Raw genomic sequence first — 20,656 nt, 5'->3', positions numbered from 1 at the left:
GGCTGCGCCAGGAATTTTTTTCAGGGGGGGGGGCATTAGGGGTAAAAATTTTCAGAGGGGAGGGGCAAAATCAATCAATTTTGCGCAAAATTACCGCAAAAAGTGGACATTTTCGTAATTATGGGGTTTTTTCGGGGAACGGGGGAACGGGGTGCAAGAGACCCCCCTGGCACCGCCACTGACTGTAACTAAAGTATAGCTCCCAATTTTCCTTCTCTTACTGAGTAAGTTTTGTGTAGAATTTGGTGCTGGTGCTGCAAGGCAAGGAGACTGGTGTGATGTTCTTCATTGAACAACACCATTTATAACTCTTATATAACTTTTATAACTCTTGAAAATATGTTTAATTAAAATCATTAATGCACAATTGAAATCATAGCTCTTCAAAAGCAATACATACAAAACAGATTCAATTTTATCATGCAGGAAGACCTTAGCGAATAAACTTGTGCATGATACATGAATCCACATGATTCCAATAGTTTACATTTTGAAGTTCAGTCAATGACTGAAAAAGACATCCATTCATAAACTGAACTAAGTAACGCCTTGACATACTTCAACACCTTCAAATAATCAACCCAAATTCAAAACATTCTTGAAAACCCAAATATTCTTAATATAGGAAATCCCTTTTGTCTTTCTTTCATACCAAAGTTACCAAAAACCAATCAAGTGACACGCTTAATTAGCACTTTTTATACCTCATCGACCCCACCACTATTACGACTCTACACCCTTTAATTACTCCCATGTCAGAATAATATGTAGAAAACAATATCGCCAGCTAATCATTATTTGTTAATTATTTTAATCCGTATAATAATTAGTGATAACAGCTGCCTCCAAGGGTCAGTGCCACACCTCTGTGATGACCGCACACAGGGAATAAAAAAACACTTTCGTTCAAGTACCGTCCGCTATTTAAAATTCTAGTAGATTTAAGCCACTGGCAAATTGAATACGAGTCACAAGAATCTCAAACAAGCTCATCTCTCTGGCCAAAGTTCTTTAGCCCCAATATGTTTCTACATTCATTGATTGACCTTTGTATGCATTGTGTACAAAAACTCATAGTCCACAACTTGAGGTCAAATTTTGGGATATGTTTGATGAACGGGGTGAACAAACTGTGATGCCTGGAATTGAGAGTATTTGGGTGCATAGTAAGTGGTGCATAATCAACATACCAGGATGCTATGAATGAACTTGACTTGCAAATAAAATAGTTGTGAAAACTTGAAATACTTCTACAAACAACTTTTATTCATACAAATGACAAGGCCAGCTATTTAGTAGTAAGATGATTTATGACTTTGTATCTGTGTTTTGTAGTTTGTACAACTGAAATTTTTGAATTTTAATATAAACCATCATGTCACTTTTTGCACTGTAAGTACATGCATAAAGAGCTGTGGTAGTCATTATTTGGGGTAAAGTGCTGAACTGGTCTTTTAGTTTGACATCCAAAACAAGATTTGTTGTCCACTGATGGCAACTTGGGTGAATCAGAAGCAAAAAGTGGATTCATCCAAAAGTGCATCTTAAAAAAACACACCTTTTTGAGGGTGCAGATGTACCCCAAACTACACACCTGTGACCTCTGACCCTTATTGCATGATGCACACATTGCATCATTTTGCATCATCAAACCACAGACTATGGACTCCAACACCTCCTAAATATGAATTGTGATATTAAGGGCACATCAGAGCACATCAGACATACCAAATTGCTACCCAGTATTGGTTGAGAAGTTCTTGATATTACACATACCGTATTCATTCCAATAAGCGCCCAGGGCGCTTAACAAAGTCATTTTGGGTGGGCGCTTATTTTATACCTGGTTTCCGTAATTTCTTCGTAAGGGGCGTTTATTAGAGACAATTTTACATATGTTATAAAGGGCTCTGAGATGTTTTAATAGCTTTTCTGATGCAGAAAATGTATTGCAAGTTTACGCAGGATTGTAGTCCTCCAGCTATTTCACTGTATCGATGTCTCTCTGTCACTTCAACATTAATGGTATCCTTTAGCAAATTGAAAATACCCTAGGTGGGCGCTTATTGGGGCATGGGCGCTTATTGGAATGAATACGGTACATGCAATTTACAGATATTATAAATTTGTTAAAATATAAATAGAATCTACAGTGTATATAATATAATAATACCTTCTAAACATAACAAAGTGGACCTGCCGATTTGCTATGAGCCTTGACCAGAAAAAATAGTTTGCTTTTGTTCCATGGAATATTATGCTTGGGGACTAGGAAATGGAAGGGATTAAGCTTAAATATTAGGACTCATTTACAAGTTAATTTCTAAAATTACCAATGAATGATTTTATCAGTGAAAATGCTGTAATATTTAGGGTTTTGGAATGTTTATAATAATCAATTGTCAATGTAGTAGTTTCAGAATGATGATGAAGCTGTCCGTATGCACAAAAGAGTTAGACCGGGTCTAATGTTAGACCTGGTCTAAGTGGAATTTATTCCCAGGAGAAAGGACACTTTCCTTCACATTTGCTTTATTTATTTTGTATTATTTTTGAACTTTTCATTTAAATCTTTTGAATTTGCTAGGTAATCTAGGAAGGAAATAAAAGTAAAGGGCCATTCCTGATGGATCTTAATTCCACTTAGACCAGGTCTAACTTTAGACCCAGTCTAACTCTTCTGTGCATACGGACCACAGACTTGAAAATGCTAAAATACAAGTTTCACCTGTGGCATGCTCTCCAATTGACTGTTATTAATTTCTGGTAAAAATTCTGCCAAGTTTTTTTTGGGCATGAAGCATTGCTCATTTTTTGAAATGTGCTAAGCGCTGTTTGTATGAATGATATTTTTGTGTACAGGTTATATACTAGGCCTAATATTTAGAAGTCCTGAGACAAATGCTTGCACAGTTGGCAATAGTAGATATTGACCGTATATTTACATGTATCATACACAGGAACTATTTACAGGTGTTCTCCAAGTGCCTTCCTCAGACAATCAGTAGCATCTCAACATTGTCATCTATCAGTACATGGTTCTTTAACCCCAATAGGCTTCTACATGTATACAATGACCTTTAAGTGTGTTGGGTACAAAAACTCATACTCCAAAACTTGATGTCAGGTTTTGCGGTATACTTGTTGAATGGAGGATGATGAACTTTGCTATCAGAGGTGAGATTATTTTGGCTCATCCTTCAAAGTACTTGTATTAAGGTGAACATTGAAGAAGACAGCTTATAACTAATACTACGGATTGAAATGGCTTAAAATTACATATGAAATACAGTAATTTGTAATATAGTCAGCTGCTTTATAATATTTTTAATATGCAGGTATAAAGCCATAAAAATTGTGATATGTATGATATAAAAATATCAGACTTAATTGCACAACATATTTTGATCAAACAGATTTCAAGCATGCAGCTTGGCATAACATTATGCAAGCTATATGCATGATATCACAATATTGTCAGTTTTTTCAAATATTTTTACAACCTATATGTAAGTCATGAAACTCTGATTGCTAAAGTATATTTTGAGTGGTTTTTTATTTAAAAGCATTATTTCTGTCACATTTAACATTAAAGGCTACAGAACACAAAATAATTTAGGTGATTATCAAATGCACAATTTAGAAAATGCATCATTCATATCATTTCAATGCATTTGTTTATTAAAGGTGGTTATTAAAGGAGCATTTTGTGATTCTAACATTTATATGCAATTATGCATTGCTTCCTAGGCCAATGTGCTGTAATTCCGTTCTGCTAAACCACAGAGGAGAAAGAAAACAGAGAGTGTACCACCGGTCAAAGTCCCTGTGTATTATATGATGTAAGTTCTCGCATATTTACGAGGGCCGATTGTTCGATCGTGCCGTGTCTAACGATCATGCCAGCGCTGCGTGCCTTCGCGTATACGCCTTGCGTACTTTCGCGATTAAGCGATAAACTGTGAAAATATGCAGTAATTGCGTAGCAGTCTCGCCTGTCACATTTCATGGAACAATCGGCCCTCATTATCGGATGATGCGGAGACTTTGACTGGTGGTACGCTCTCTGTTTTCTTTCTCTTAGCTCTGTGTGCTAAACATAAACACAAATTTGACAATTATTGTTGCTAAGTGAAAACATCTGCAAGAAATTTTGTGCACACAAACATTAAATGGACTTAGTTTTGTGCAATGTAGTTATATTGAACTTTTTCTGAAGTAAATCGCCTGCTGTGTGGTTTTCTATACAGATGATATGTTTACTTTGTGATTAGGCCTGACCATGACCTGCTAGTTTTGATTAACCAATCAGTTATGTGTATTGTCAGCATGTGATGGCTATAAGCCAATTGCAAACATGTTTATAAAAAAGGCTAAAAAATTCCTACATTATACAGACTCTTTGGCAGGTTTAAGAGCTAAATAGTAAGTTGTCATGTGGGGCAAGATTAGATAAAGGCATACAAACTAGGGTATGAGATATTAGGAATTAATTCCTAGCCTCTTAACCACAGGGTTGGTGGGCTATATAGCTATTCAAGACACAGGATATGTAAGGGATAAACTGTGCATATGAGATTTGGGGGCAAGTGGCATCATTTCACTGCCGTGATAAAAAATCCTTCCTACAAAAACAAAGCCAGTTTGCACTTTTAATACAAAAAGTGTGCATAGAATGCTGGAGGGTAGAGATTTACAGGCATTTACAATGCTGACTGGTAACATTGCTGCTAATCCACATATAAAATCAAGTTTAACACAGGATTTACTTGGCTTTGACCTTGTAAAACTTTTAAACAACTGTCATTTGCCCTGTCTGTGTTAACAACTGTGATTTGCCCTTTTTTACCGGCTTACAAAATTACCTGAAAGGGGCTTACAACAAATACACATGTACTTTGTACTGGATATATTATAGTCAATCAGATTTACACTACAATGAATAAGACATAGCAATTTGTTTTTAATGCCTCTTGCCTACCTTTTCCACAGAAAAGTGTCCACCACATCTCTTGTGAGATGTGATCTTTTAAAACCAGGCCAGAGCCAGGAATTATTTTCTATATTGTAAACACTTCTAAGGAAGATGGGCCCCTTAATATGAAGAGTAACAAGAAAATGATTAACTAAAGTGCTTAAGCTATACAGGGGGGCACTCGACTTTCAAAGTGGACGGGGATATGTGGACAGCAGTTCAAAACTAGGGGTCTTTCAGTGAGAGCCTAGACACCGAAAAAGGGGGGTATTTCACGAGCTCATTTGAACAAAATTATCGCGAAACGTGTAGGCTGTTCCCCGGGTAAATCGCTAGAACAGACGAGTGTTTCCCCTGCATACGACCCGCACAGTTGTGAGTACTCTTCTATTACGCCCCGGTACACTCCCCGGGTAGATCCTGGCCTGTTTGAGAGGCATTACATCCCCATACACGCCCCCGCACTGCGGGGACACATTGAGCTGTTACATCCCCGGCCAAGTCCCCGCTCGGACCCCGCTATTGCCGTGCCCCTGGGGGGCCGGGACTACAATTGATTTGTGCATAAGTGTAAAGATTCGCCTAATGGACTCCTTTGTCTTTATAGTGTAAATTTCATGTACGATACGAGATCTCCCTCCTCTGAAAATCCCAACAAGAATTAAGGGTCTGTGTCCTTTATTTGCTGGTGGGATTTTACGGAGAGCAGTTTTAGTTTGTCCCTAAAATTCCAGTTATGTCAAGGGAGCCCGTATGCGCCATTAGGCAAATTTTTACGCATATGAATATATAAACATGATCATGGGTAACCATACTTACATAAAAATCTGAGCTTTGGTTAAATCTGCACCATCACCAGACAGGTCAACACAGGATGTAACCCTATGAAAAGACAGAAAATAGAAAACAGAAAACGTTAATGTAAACTTGGCTAAGATTAGCACTCATTTTTCAGTGCTGGATGTGACGACCATTCCTGACAATTGCACTCCGATCAGACTGGCTGCAGTAGCAGTGCTAGGAATATTTTTCAGGGTGGGGTGGGGCATGGTAGGGGGGAAGTGAATCAAAATGCTCAAAATTGCTGAAAAGTTGACATTTTTGTAACTTTGGGTTTTTACTGAGAGCAACTGGGGGACAAGAATTCTGACTGGGGGCATTTGCCTCCCCTATGCCATCCTCCCTGATACCCCCCCCCACAAACACACACGGCGCTGCCACTGCACACAGCCATCAGCATGGAACTTAGGCAGAGGAACTGAGCCAGTTTTGGCTCAGATTAATCCAGTAAATCATTTATACCCGTTTTAAACTTGACACCTTGTACCTGGCATTGACCTTGTTCTACACTCTCTATTGTACTTTTTTGTCTACTTCCTACCATGTCCCTAGGGGTCATTTGGTAATGGTCACTCATTACTCAACAGCATATTATTTCAAGTTTCTTGTTGGAAATATGATTTGGTTTCTATCATCAGTTTCCTTGTAGAAGTGAAATTAGGGTGACTGAAATGTTGGCCTGTAAATAAACTTTTGTATAAGGCCAATGAAAGTCGAAAATGAGTTTCCTGCCCTCACTCCTTTTTTTGACCCTCACTTGAATTCATTATTGTGATTTTCCAAAAATAACAATAAATGGTAATATTATTTAATGGCAAAATCAAAATATCCATTTTGCTACCAAACTTGCAGCCTCTTTTTTTTTAGTACACTTTTAAATCTCACTTGGGATAAACATCCAACTTTGAGTGCATGAGCAGTAAATAATAATGCATTAACACTTGTGTTTGGTCATATAATTAAAGTCACAAAAATAATGAATAATGAATAATGAAAAAGATACCTCACTTGTTTTTAGAAATTATGTGACGGGAAACTAAAGATTGAATGCAAGGAGCCTAAAAAACCCCATTTTTTTGCGATATGTTTTAAACAGTCTAGTCACCATGCACTTCCAAAAACCTTAGATTCTGTGTGTTGAGTTAGAGCGGAGATTAAGCATGTGCAATATCAACGTATTTTCATATCGCGATGGTGATATTTCACCATGCTGTCAGCGTTGTGCCTATGATATAGCGATTTTAGCAAGTTCTGAACTTACTAAAATTTGAACATTGTATTTCTGAACTTAATAACAAAATCTGAAGTCTGTGACCCTGAAATGGTTGGTGTCAGGGTTGGTAATCTAAAATAGTGACTTTGGGTAGCAATGGATTTCGGCAGCCATAAATTCACCATTTTGTATGATATCCGGTAGCGAATGCCCTTTAATAGAAAAGAAAAAAAATCCTAGAAAATAATGTAAAATATACTTTCATGTACCACAGTATTTTATACAAGGTCTTAGCTAGAAAGTGCCCGTCATTTTCACCAAAACTGCTTGTCAAAAATTTGACGCTAGCATTTTGAGCAAATGCTGGTGATTTGAAGCTGCACCGAATGAAATCAGGGTGAGAAATGGTATATCCCGAGTAGCATGGTATCCATGCATAAGACATCTTTTTAGAAACATGACAGAACAAGAAAATACTTGCTCTGTGAAAATATCAAACATTGATTGAATGATTTGTAAGCAACTTGCAGGAACATGATGAGGGAATGCTTTAATTTCATTTACTATGACATACCCCAAGAAAAGCTGTTAAAACTGTCAGGAGGACATGCACGCTTGACATTTTGAGATATTTTGAGATGTGTTTATATGCAGTAGCATAGCCAGCCTTTTATTTGTGGGGGCAAAGCCAAATTTTCGTCCCCATTTGTTAATTTTTCATGGTTCCATTTTTAGTCATTGTAATTTTAGTCATTTTAATGACACTGTACTCTTTGCAGTTTACCCCCCTCCCCCGACTCCCCCTGGCTATGCCACTGTTTATATGCGAGTGAAGCGAAACTCATTTGTCTTGCAGGAAACTATAACAACAAAATTGACTGAATGCTCAATTTGTTTCAGAATCAGTTTTCAAATATCCTAAATTCAAACACAACATTCTCCAAATAGTTCCAGCTACCTATATATGAACAGTACAATAGAGAACATAATAATAATGTGAAAATCACACCACCATCTCAAAATGATAAAATACACATGTTTCTCTTTTTCCCCTCTTTTTCTTTCAAAAAAAACTCCCTGTAGCCTGAAGCTTAGTGACCCTTCCCAACCATTTACCCCCAGCTTAACACCTTATGTATACTACATGATGGTTGGGGTAGGTTTTGGGCATTATGTGCTTTTGTGCTTAGCTGTAACCATTTAAGCAATTATTATGCCAACCTTTAAAGTGAATAAAAAAACCTCCATAACTACAAACTCTTCTCTTTTACGCCCTTAGCAGCTTATTTTACTAAATGTTTGCATTTTTTTTTTTTTTTTCCAATATCCACATGCAGGTGTATTCCCTTTTCAGTTGGCTTTTCTTTGACATATTTAGAACAGGAATGTGTGCATTCTAGAACATTGGTAAAGTGTAAAAGTTTAATGACACAAAATGTTCCTTGCATTTATTTGTCTGCTACCACTAGGATCTCATACATGCTCATCTATCAATGCACAGTCCTTTAACCCCAATATATGCATACAACCATCAAATGACCTTTTAATGTATTGAGAACAAAAACTCATACTCCCCAACTTGAGGTCAAGTTTTAAGCTACGGTTGTTAGATGGAGTGCAATGAACTATGACTTAGGATATGAGAGCATTATTGTGTACGTTTCTGGCAAAAAGCCACATGAAAGGGATGATGTGGTACAACTTTATGAGCTCAAAATCTAGGTTGGGTATAAACATATAGTGTGTTTCTAGCAAGAATTGAAACAAGCTCAATTTTTTCCAAACCATTTCCAATATGGACCGGACCGGTTATTTTTAAAGAGGAAGGCCCGCCAGAGCAGTTCTTCTAGGGTGAACCAAACCTGCATGTTTATCAAATCAGTGACAACACAGATATTGGAACAATATCTGTGGTGACAAGGTATATCTGAATATGACAGGTGCTAATTTAATGCAATATTCCATTAAAACATCAGGCACCTGTAAAATTCAGAGATAACCTAATCACTGATTAATTTGATAACCAGGCAGGTTTGGTTCACCCCAGAAGAACTGCTCTGACCGGGCTTCCTCTTTAATGCAAGTACATTATGAAATTGGTGTGCAACCCAAGGGTGATGTTTTTCTGTAGAACAGTGGTAAAGTCAAACCTCCCCTCCCCCCAACCAATGAGTCAATTTGAGCAATTCGATTACCCTCTCATGTTTACAAAATGATAGCATATTATGTTTATCATTGTAAAGCGGTGTGCAGTGTGTTCTCAGTAGATAGATATAGTCTATCTTTCTCTATGTTCACTCAGATTCCCCCAAGATGGATCACGGTCACAAAGAACCTGCACACATATTTCTGATATACTGACCCTTCCACCCAATTTATAACAGCCTGCATATACAAACTCAAAACCAATAATTGCGCATCTGCATCATAACATCAGCTTATCCTACGACTCTCAAAACCCCATAATTACTGTAGGTGTCAACTATACTGAGTACTAAGTTCATAGCAGAGGACTACAACAGTTAGTAACACCCCAAGTTACTCAGTAGCCAAATCTGCTGAAACTTGAGCCTGTGGCGCCCTCGGGCTCTGACCCCTGGTCAATCGGTTTTGTCTCGACCCTAATCCCGCCCCTATCCGATTTCCAGCTAACGGCAGGTGATGGCTGGAGTCGGTAGGACTTTTTTTAAATATTCAGTAAGTTTAAAGGTTGTGAAAAATGGTTTTCATATTGAATCAAGACTGGTTGCATACCAGCTCATTGAACGTGTTAGCGTAAGGGATTATGGTACTGGTATATGTGCGCAAATTTGGAAGTCTACTCTTGAGTAAGCAATTATTTTTGATGGGTTTATTTTCACAACATTTTACTATAAAATAATTATACTAATTTTTAAAAACATTAATTTACATTTTATGGAAAAATTGCATTAATATCATAGTAGAACTGATTGTGAAATGAATCAATAAACACAAAAGTATAGCAGTCCGAATCTCTATTTTTTTTAAGCAACAGTGAAAAACACGGAGTAAAGAAAATGAAGTAGGGTGGCCGGTGTGCGTTCAGGTTATCGTTTCCAATGAACCCTTTGGCAAACAGAACCTAGAGGCTGCTTGTAAAAGTTGCCTTTGTCAAATGTATGCTTAAAACATTTGAAGGTGTGAATCGATAGGGTTCAGTTCCACACATGTACTGTTTGTAGCCGCTGGGGACTGTCATCGTGTTACAATATTTGAACACAATGAAAAGTTTGGGTGTGCTTGGAGAAGTATCAAATTATTGGTGAAAATGTGTAGGGTGTTTGAGTTTGTATCCGCATACAACTGTGGGGGTGTGCATATTATTCCAGGGGGGTACTCAAGTTTGGTTTTGGTAGGGACGTGCCGCTGAGATTTTGGAAGTGGACCCATAAATATACCAATTTTTCAAGAAATTTGGACCCATTGATATACCAAAGGTCAAAATTTTCGGCCGAATTTAACCAAAATTGTCTTAGTTTTTACAAATTTTCCCAAAATTTTGAAAATTTTGGCTAGATTAAGGAAAAATTGGGCTGTTTTCCGAAAAAATTGAGAAAATTTTGAAAAAAGGACCCATTCATATACCACAAGGCGGTTCTCGAACCACGAGTCTCGCCTGCTTTTGTGACCGCCTGCTTTTGCGATAACTGTTGGTAGAGAGGTAAATGAATTTGGCGGTTATCGGCTGGGCACGATTATCTGGCCGATGGTAACTGTACCCACCAAGTTTCATGCCCATGCAACAGTTTTTACTAATATGACCTCAGATGACCCCTGGTGGCCCTGAAATGACCTTCTAAAATTTTGGCTCTAAATGTTGACTGTACCCCTCGTGCTAAGTTTCATGCCCATACGACAGTTTTTACTAATTTGACCTCAGATGACCCCTGGTGGCCTCGAAATGACCTTCCAAAAATTTGGCTTTAAATGTTGACTGTACCCATCAAGTTTCATGCCCATACGAAGTTTTTACTAATTTGTCCTCAGATGACCCCTAGTGACTCGAAATTACCTTCCAAATATTTGGCTTTAAATGTTGACTGTACCCACCAAGTTCCATGTCCATCCAACAGTTTTTACTAATTTGACCTCAGATGACCCCAAAATGACCTTCCAAAAATTTGGCTTGAAATGTTGACTGTACCCACCAAGTTTCATGTCCATACGACAGTTTTTACTAATTTGACCTCAGATGACCCTGGTGACCCCAAAATGACCTTCCAAAAATTTGGCTTTAAATGTTGACTGTACCCACCAAGTTTCATGTCCATATGACAGTTTTTACTAATTTGACCTCGGATGACCCCTGGTGACCCCAAAATGACCTTCCAAAAATTTGGCTTTAAATGATGACTGTACCCACCAAGTTTCATGCCCATACGAGTTTTTAATAACTTGACCTCAGATGACCCCTGAGTGACCTCGGATGACCCCGTAATGACCTTCCAAAATTTGGCAAAACCAAAGAACTATTTCATCAAAGTAATAAATCAAAACAGAAAGATGCTTCCTTTACGAGTTATCACTCATTGAAAGTGCTACTTTGCTATACTTTACATGGAAAGCGACTATCTTAAAGTCGTCATATTTCCTTAATTACATGACCGATCAAGCTGTTATTGGGATATGTGATGCACAGTTGAAAATTAATTATTAAAAGATTTGGTGACCTCAGTTGACCTTTGACCTTGTATGTTACCTTTGACCTCACGAAATTGGAAAAAGTATGTTGAGCTGAAAAATCAAATTTGGCAATACCAAAGAACTATTTCATCAAATAAATCAAAACAGAAAGATGCTTCCTTTACGAGTTATCACTCATTGAAAGTGCTACTTTGCTAGACTTTACAAAGAAAGCGACTATCTTAAAGTCGTCATATTTCCTTAATTACATGACCGATCAAGCTGTTATTGGGATATGTGATGCACAGTTGAAAATTAATTATTAAAAGATTTGGTGACCTCAGTTGACCTTTGACCTTGTATGTGACCTTTGACCTCATGAAAATCTAATCAGGTCGAGTACCTCTGGCCACGCAACTCCCCACCAAGTTACGTCACTGTACCCCATACGGATCTCCAGATAATCTGTTCACAAGGTATTTTGCTTATTACGCATATATTATGCAAATTAGGTACTTAATTACCATATTTTACGCTCAAAATCTAATCAGGTCGAGAACCTCTGGCCCCGCTTACTCCTCACCAAGTTACGTCACTGTACCCCATACGGATCTCCAGATAAGCTGTTCACAAGGGTTTTTTTTTTGATACGCAGCAAATACGCATAAATTATGCAAATTAGGTACTTAATTAGCATATTTTGCGCTGAAAATCTAATCAGGTCGAGAACATCTGGCCACGCTACTCCCCACCAAGTTACGTCACTGTACCCCATACGGATCTCCAGATAAGCTGTTCACAAGGTTTTTTGGCTTGATACGCATCAAATACGCATAAATTATGCAAATTAGGTACTTAATTAGCATATTTTGCGCTGAAAATCTAATCAGGTCGAGAACATCTGGCCACGCTTACTCCCCACCAACTTACGCCACTGTCCCCCATACGGATCTCCAGATAATCTGTTCACACGGTATTTTTCGTATTACGCTTATTACGCATAAATTATGCAAATTAGGTACTTAATTACCATATTTTGCGCTCAAATTCTAATCAGGTCGACACCCTCTGGTCATGCTACCCCCTATAAAGTTTCATCATCATAGCACTTACGGTTCTCAAGATAACGCGTTCACAAGCTTTTTCCGAACACACACACGCACACACACCCCCCCACACACACACACGGACACACACACCATAGTGATTACTAAGTCTCTCCCTAAACATTCAGGCGAGACAAAAATAGGCTTTGAAAAAGGGGTCATTGATATACCAGAAGGCGAAAATGCTACCCATGTTTGCGACATCGCCCCCGTATGGTCATACCCCCGATCAAATTATTGGTGAAAAATGTGTGGGGTGTTTGAGTTTGTATCCGCATTCAACTGTGGGGTCTGATTACAGCCGTGCAGCTCAACAGTTGGACATTCAAAAACAGTTAACACTTCTCATCTTGTGATACGCAGTCCATTATAAGTCGGGTCCGTAGTATAAGTCGATTAGGGAGCTATCATTTTCTTCGGAAGGGGAGGGGGTCCGAAATATACTGGGATACTGGGGGGTCATAAAGCTTTGGAAAAAAATAGGGGGGGGGTCATAAAATTGTTGATGACCAAAATGTAGGGAGTCATAAGATGACCACAAATAGTGTGATTGTTTTATTCAAAAAGACTGATTTCAATACCTGTTTAGGGGGTAAAGTGTATCGGTGGTGGGAGGTCATAAAATATTTGTTGCCGAAATAGGGGGGTCACAATTTTATTGACGTTGACTTTTTGTAAATTTGGGAGCCCCCTTCCGAAGAAAATGACAGCCCCCTTATGTACAGATTTGCCCCAGTTTGAATGTGAGTGTATGAAACTCCACCGTGAAAAGTCATACAGATTCCACACTGGGGGAGGTGTTGGTCATACAAGAGGGGGAGTGCTTGGTGGTGTACATGAGAATGTCTGTTATGGTATTGACTGTTGGCACCATTTGCAAAAGCAGGGGTCTCAAATATTAACTGATTTGAACATCAGTGTTGTACAAGCCTATGTAGTCTATTGATTCATCTTGATAATGCACTTGTCAGTTGATGTCCAGTGGCTCCTTGGTACCACAGGATGGTCCGGGGGCATTGGGGGGGCAAAGTGAATTTCAGGGGGGGGGGGCAAAATTGGCAATTTTTGCATAAAATTGCCGCATAAAAAGTGGACATTTACATGATTTTGGGGTTTTTGCCTCAAAAGTGGGGGGCAAACTGGGGCAAGAAAAATATTTCCCTTGCCCCCCCCGTAGCGCCACCACTGTCTTTATGTTTTAATTAAACAAGCAATATTTGCGTGTAAAACCCATTTATTTTCCAAGCTGCTACCACGAAAATAATCACACATGAATATATAACTTTTGTGTAGGCCAATAGGTCAATGTAAGAAAACATAGAATATTGAATTTAAAAACAAGGGAAACCGCTCAATATTGGCAAAGCGCAAAAATTAATCGCGCGAAATTTTCCACTTTTACAGTACATGATATATCCATCCAATATGACATATTGAAATGTACACTGGTATTATATAGCAATGCATATTTACACCTGTTTTATGTCTCAATTCACATAGCTGGCTGAAAATTTGACTTCCATGTTCAAATTCATGGGCAATGACTAGACTAGACATTTTTGTACAAATGTTGGCCTACATTTTAGGCCCCTATCACTAGGATCCACAACATGCTCATCTACCAGGGCACAATTCATTAACCCCAATACATTTGCACATTCATTGAATGACCTTTGAAAATTTGGGTACAAAAACTCATACTCTGCAACTTGAGGTCAAATTTGGTACTAGTATTGTTCGATAGAGGTTATTGAACTATGCCATTGGGATGAGGCCACTGTGGTCCATAGTATGTCAGCCTATTGGTACTAAACAAGAATTGGTATCATCCATCACAGTGTACTTTTTCTTGAACAACAGTTTTTTGTCCTAGTTCCTAAGATTGTGATGCCCATGCATGAACCCCAAAACAGATTAATTTACCCCTCAGCCACACCAGGGGCCCTTAAACATGCACCCTCCCATTTAGGCATATTGCACATTTCAGGGAGAAATATTCTTCTGAATGATGCCCTTGCATTGCAGGCCACTCCATATACATGTAAGTAGGCCCCCTATAAGTTAAGTATTTTGGGGTTGAAGAACTGTATCCCAATTCATTCTGGCATATCATTTTCCTATCCTAAATTTCCTGGGATTCCATCATGAATTCCATCCACTCTTTCTCTGATTCTCATAATAACCACCCATCAACATCAAATTACCATTTTTATTTCAGTCGGAAATTGCACTATAATTTACAGCAAATCAACATTTCAAAATTTTGCTAGTAAGATTTACAACCTAGGCTAAATGGCACACTGATGCAGAATACTATTATGAACAACTGCCAAGACCTTTTGCTACCAACATGTTTCACCCCTAATTGGATAATGTAGGCCAAATCTCTGTTATGTCAATGTAAAAATTGTTAGTGTAATATTGTCAACTGTATAGTGCATACTATGTGCTTTTTGTTCCATTTAACATTATGACTTTCAACTTCACTAGTTTTCACTGTCACCTTAACCAAGTTTCTTGCCAGTTCAATGTTTGTGTCTCAAATTTAAATTAAATTTCAACATTTTCCTTTAGCAGTCTTATAGCCATAATATATATTGGCACTCATGACTGAGCATACAACCTAGGGGGGGGGGGCACTTAACACAAATGACCATATGGGTAGGCTCCCCGGAAAGACCCCCTTTTTGGATTTTGCAGCTCTAAAAGACCCACCCCCCCCCATATTTGACCAAAATAAAGCTCCGAAAGACCCTTGATTTTGATCATTTCAGCTCTAAAAGACCCAAAAATTGCTCATTCCTCAAATTTCTGTTTTTTCAGGCGATTTTCAACCAAAAAATCAAGCAAGAACCTTGATTTTGACTGTTTGCAGCTCCAAGAGTCCCCATTTTACTTGTTCACAGCCTGGTCTGCAACTCCAAAAGACTTTACCGGGTTGCCGTCAGCTCCCAAAGACCCGCCACCTTAAAATTCTGGGGAATATACCCAACATACCCCCGTATACAACTACAATTTCACACCAAAATGGAGATCCCCCCTCCCTATCCATTTGCATATATATATGAGACAGTACATGTAGGACTTATAAATAATTTAACTTCATAAATAAATAATTTACTTCATGACATGATGATGACTGACTGTAGGCCTTTCAAGAACTTCCCTGCATGCACAGTATCCAAAATGTCGTCATGGCATAATTGTATTGAATTATTCACAATGAGAGTTTTGGGTGAATTTTACGAGGAATAATGTTAATGCACCCATAGCAGTGGCGGAGGAAGGGGGACAAACTTGGGTCCATGCATTTTCACACCATAAATGCTATGCCTAGACATCCTGCATTCCGTTGAACAAAATGGCCGAGTCCATGTAGAGCTGTAAACACATTTTGTGTCCATTAACACACATAGACTATCAAATGCGACATGATTCATGTTTTGAATGTGTTCAACTTGTTGAGATATATTTTTATGATTCCGCAGAAAGATCGCAAAGTATGCAAAGTACAGCAGATGTTTAATGTGCGAATCGTGAGACCAGATGAAATATCTATCACATCCTTAACATTTTAAGTGACATAATAAAGAGGATCATAAACAGCATAACTTGGAAAAGTGGAAATCCAGTTCTCAAGTTCTGAAAGAACATAACTTTATCATGTTCATGATTCAACGAAAAGGTTGGATGCATGTAGAACAGATGTTTAATTCGCGAGTCGGCGTCCAGATGAAAGACCAATCAGACATGACATGATAATAAGGATTATGATGATGGCATAACTTGAAAAGTGGGATAAAGTGCTATCCAGTTGTCCACTTCTGACAAACACAATGTGACTCCACAAAAAGATCCAAAACTATGTAAGAACGCAACATTTTGAGCTTGCCACCAGACCAGGCACATTATGTAGCGTCATTTAGGTAAACGAGATTGCTTCAATGTGAGGAGGGTAAATGAAGACAAATCAGAAGAAAGCAAGAGGGATAACATTTTTCAATCCACCCTCTGCTTTTCAATGGTATTAATTATTCTAACATGTCCTCTATAGGAATAACAATCAAATATTTCCATTTTAAATCCTAAATATTTCAGACTCTTCCACAATTGTAAAGTTTTTGAGATATGGGTGTTGAAGTGAAGTATGTTTCATTCAATTGCTAGTAGTTCAAAATATTATTTAAACATTATAAATATTTCATTGCCTCTTCAAACTCCTCAACATTGCACTAAAATGTCAGGAGGTGCATGAATTCAATCACATGAAAATTATCAGGAGGTTTTTTAGTCCTGTGTTTTAAGAAATAAAGGGTAATGCATTATCCTTTGACGCAAATAATGTGTCGAGGCAGTAAAACGTAAATAATGGGTGAGGCGCAGCCGAACCCATTATTTAAACGTTTTACTGCCGAGGACACATTATTATGCGGTAAAGGATAATGCTGCACCCTTTATTTCTATTCTATTACCAGAAAATATTATTATTATTATTATTATTATTATAGATCTTATTTTGCCTGGGGAACAAACTCAGTGGATTTAAAGAGAAAATATCATATTTTGGCACAAATATTTTAAGTTGTTTACTTCAAGGTGGGAGCGTGCAGCAGAAGTGACAGCGCATATCGCGGAAATATTGCAAGCGTAACCAAGCGTAATGCTGTGCGTAGAATGTGTTACGGCGCTTGACCCAATATTGCAGAATAATGGGCTCTCACGTGACATGTTTTAACAAATCACAGTGCGCGATTTTGAATAATGGGTCGACGGGTAATAGAATTATAATGTATTGAAGTACTGAACACGTTTTTTATTTTAATAGCCAAACATGAATTATGGTCTAAAGTAAAGCCATGATTTCTGCGTGTTACAAAATTTAAAATCTGTGTTACAAATTGGACGATTTCTGTGATTTTCCGTTATCCACAATAAAGCACTGAAAAGGTAAAATAAATGTTTTAAAAGTGTATTTTGTCTTATCTTTTATTATAGTATGGCCAGAATCTTGCATCGAAAGCCTATAGAATTAATGCTAGATTGGATTGTTTAATGGTTGATTACTGCTAAATGATCGCTTTTTTTATTTTAATTTGCAAATCAACACAAAAGGTAAACATTTTGCACAGTTTTTCACTATTTTGTGTCATTTTCAAATTTACGTGAGCATACCCCGAATTCCGTGAATTTTTCAGTTTTTCCGTATCACAGAGAAATCATGGCTTTAGTCTAAAAAGTGAGCACTGATTCTTGCACTCTCTTAATGTAAAAGAGTGAAAATTCACTCTTTTAGAGTGAATTTTCACTCTTACAAAGAGTGACTCTAGGGACCAGTCCTTGAAGAGTGAAAATCACTCTTTTTAAAGAGAGAAAATATTTCACTCTCAAAAGAGTGCTTTCTCACTCTTAAAAAGACTGAAATATACTCTCAAAAGAGTGGAAATGAAATGACTCTCACTCCAAAAAAGTGGTAATTCACTCTTAATTGAGTGAAAAGTAATCAATCTTTTAGAGTGAATTATATTACTCTCTTGTCACTCGAATAGGAGCCAATTTTACTCGATAAGAGTGAAAATCAGTTCACTCTTGACAGAGAGTGAAAATTTCACTCTTTTACATGTTTTTTAGAGAGCAGAATCTTTTCTAACTTTGAAATTGTCTTGTGAACTTTGTTAGATCTGATGCCAGGAGTTGATTGAGAGAACCATGCAGTGATGCGCCATATTGAATTTACTGGTAAGTTCCGCAACAGATTTGCATAAAACAGAGGAATCTTTGTATCCAAGCTTAATGTGAGAGCATGACTCTTCTACACACTTCCTTAAGGAAAGAAACCTGCACTGTTGTTACCTAAAGTAACACCTTTACAATTCCACACTTGGGATTTGGATAACACATTTTGTTATGTTTGTAGGCTGTAGGGGTGTGTGTGCACCTAGACTATGTGCACAAAACCTTCTTCTGTCTTTTGTGCCAAGGACTGAATGTGATAACTTTTTTTTTGAGTTGGCCCAGTTGTCAGATTGCCCTTTGCAATCATCCTGGCCCAAAAACAGTAAGACCAACTTGTCAAAAGGCAATCTGGTATGTGGAGCAGATAAGTAATGAATACCATAGGGCATGGCTATATTAAGCCAAATAAAATGGGACATAATGGCCCCTGGAAAATGGCCCATAATATTGTATCTATAAGACCAGATAATTGAAATATGGTAATTTCATTATACATGTCATACACCCGGTCATACAACTTGACCCGTTACACATGAGTGTTTTTTCCTGTCGATTACGATCGTATCATAATCATATTACGAAATTAGTATTGTGTGTCCACTCAATGTCGTCGGCATACTACAATCGTGTCATCATTCGCGCAAAATGAAAATTTCCATCATTGGGCCAGTTAGTAGCATAATCATGTCATACTTGCCAATGCAAATTGCCTTTGTGTACGCATTTTGACGTTGTATTATGTTTAATCAATGGACTTCATAATTACTGAAGTGATTACGACACGATGACGAGGTGCTAACTGTGTGCACCCTCTCAACACTCATTTATTATAATCGTGACATAATCGGGAAATTACGACACAATGACGAAGAAGTACTAGTGTGGACCGTGGTCTTAGTTACCATCAGCACTAACTTAAGTATTTTTAAAATAATGTTTATTTTATAATTTATATACTAGTACCTGTATGACGGAGATATACCAACAATATTGCTCGCTACTCGCTTCACTCACACTATTTGAGGGGCTTGGCAGTTTGCGACCAGAGCTAGTTCTATTCTTATCATGAACTACCAATGATGGTTCGTCTCTAATATGATGTTATTCCCATGATTTCAACATTAATACAATTTAGCCTAAACACCTTCTGCCACCACGTGGGGCAAATAAACAATATATGCCAGTAATTGGGATCGCAAAAATCTCACATTTCACACAAAACACAAGAAAAATGCTTCTCAACGTAGTTTCCGCACACTGTGCTGAGTAAGGGTGCACACCACTAAATATGACTTCATAGAATTTTCCCAAAAATATACACAAATTACTATTGAAATGTCAAATAACCATCCACCTTTAGTGTCCACATACATAATTGCTTCAGTAGTATTGAAAAACCCCATATGATTACGCCTTCATGCACTTTTTACTTCTTCTGATGGATCAATTCTGAGGGCGTAATTTTTTTACATCCAAATTCCGTAACTTTGTGGCACTATAAAGGAATCATCAGTTTCTTTTGCAATCATTTTAACACAAAACTATATTGTTTGCAGTTCACCTCAGTTTGGTTATCCTGCTGTAACAGTTATTCACCAAACATTGAGCGATCTAAGTGCTGTGCACCCTGAATCTCTAAGTGAGATTTTGGCTGAAGGGGAACTTCTTGATTACAAGTTCAGTAGAGGTCAAAGGTGATACTGAGATTCCTAACTTGAAACTGTGATAGGATATGAAATGCCATAACCTTAATGCTCTGCGTGCTAGTCCTTCGCTTCAACGGAAAAAGTTCAAAGTTTTGAAATACTTTCTCAAATCGGCAAGAGCTATCTTAAGAACTAATGAACTAATACTAGGCTTGTTTGTACTCATTTTAATGCATTTTTCATGCTGAATCCAAATATGGTCATGAAAATTTACATTTCTGAAATTTTTGAATTTTTAAAATTTGTTTGAAACATGTCGTCTGCAGTCGACACCCGCGTGAAGAGAGTTAAATATTGTAATTCCTTCAGTCATTTACAAGTCATTAGACAAATATCGTCATCAAAATAATAGTACACAATAAAATAGATGGACCTAATTATCAACCATGCAAATAATTCCTACTGGTATAAAGATATTATTTCCTATCTTTCTTTACCA

The 20,656-nt window shown here is 37.7% G+C and overlaps 1 protein-coding gene across 7 annotated transcripts in view; it reads right to left on the bottom strand.

Moving 5' to 3' along the window:
- Window positions 1-20,656, bottom strand: part of LOC140162827 (extracellular sulfatase Sulf-1-like) — a 251,062-nt gene that overhangs the window by 74,330 nt on the left and 156,076 nt on the right. For 6 of the 7 annotated variants that reach the window (XM_072186129.1, XM_072186131.1, XM_072186132.1 and 3 more), the window contains one exon: window positions 5,795-5,857. The exons of the other annotated variant lie outside the window; for it this stretch is intronic. The gene's annotated coding sequence lies outside the window, so the exon portion shown is untranslated. The remainder of the gene's footprint in view (window positions 1-5,794; window positions 5,858-20,656) is intronic. 7 annotated transcript variants of the gene reach the window in all.

The sequence above is a fragment of the Amphiura filiformis genome, chromosome 10 (assembly GCF_039555335.1).
Source record: "Amphiura filiformis chromosome 10, Afil_fr2py, whole genome shotgun sequence".
NCBI lineage: Eukaryota > Metazoa > Echinodermata > Ophiuroidea > Amphilepidida > Amphiuridae > Amphiura > Amphiura filiformis.
Note: the sequence above shows the minus strand (reverse complement) of the source record. Positions and strands in the feature narration are given on the sequence as shown.